The following is a 1233-nucleotide window of genomic DNA, read 5'->3' on the forward strand; positions in this document are numbered from 1 at the left end:
AAAAACTGAAAAATTGGGCGTGCAAAATTATCCAATAAATGTCGTTCCACTTCATGATTGTGTCCCACTTGTTGTTGATTCTTCACAAAAAAATACAGTTTTATATCTTTATGTTTGAAGCCTGAAATGTGGCAAAACGTCGCAAAGTTCAAGGGGGCCGAATACTTTCGCAATGCACTGTATAAAGAAAGCTTGGGATTATTTTTCTTCTCACATAATTAACCCCATATTTTTGGGGCACAAATCCACTTCCATACTTCCATTAATTTGTATAGGTTACCTTCAGACTAGTCCTGTGACACTTGTGGGGGGGGGGGTCATAGTTTTGTAGGCCATTTCGGGATGTCCCATGTTCTGACAAATACAGCTGTAGCTCGACTACCTTCCACCGCAGATGCGGAAGGCAGACTACATGCGGAATCAGTGCATTGCGACTCATGCAAACTGTTCTCTCTAGTTTCATTTGACGGATTTTGATGGGGATTTTTTTATTATGTTACTTAGATTGACTCACGGGTGTGTCAATAGACTAGTAAGGATTTTTAACTGACAAGAGTGCACTGCAACAGCTTCCTTTGTAATTAGACCTGAAATACAAACTTGATTCAAACTCATGAACAAAAAAGCAAAGCTGTTCTAATACAATCCACAACAAGAGTCAATCAAGAGTTTGATTCTGATTCTCAAGATTAGATTCTGTAGCAATGTTCTAATTAATCACCTCAATCTGGAAGCCTGAACACCCACACTCTCCAAAGTTCACCACCAGAACCATTATCAAAAGATTTGTCTGTAACTGCTGTCATCTCAGCCACGTTGGAGAATCTACTCGTTACACTAGGAAATGTTTCTCTCACTCTGCTTGACATGGAATGCAATAGGTTACAGTACTCATTTTGGATATTTAGGTGTCATATTCTAGAGCCAATAAGAGGTTCCCAGTAGTCAAGCAGCAGAACACTTTAAGTGCAGCTACCAGTATGGGTGAGAACCAGCCCACTTCAAGCAACGCTCACAATGTCAGCGGATCAAGACTGCCACCTTCAGTTGAAGCTGTGCCAGTCAAACACTGCAGATTTTTTTTTTAAATTGCTAAATCTACTTTGTGGGCGACACATTATAGTAAAGTACACTTTAATAGGACGTTAAGTATTTCATAAAGTGTTCTTAGTTCATAGTTGAAATCAGTAATAAACAGTTAACACATTTTAATGACTACAGGTAATGGAGAAG

This window comes from Oncorhynchus mykiss, chromosome 12 (assembly GCF_057628025.1).
Source record: "Oncorhynchus mykiss isolate SJ-2025 chromosome 12, ASM5762802v1, whole genome shotgun sequence".
Lineage (NCBI taxonomy): Eukaryota > Metazoa > Chordata > Actinopteri > Salmoniformes > Salmonidae > Oncorhynchus > Oncorhynchus mykiss.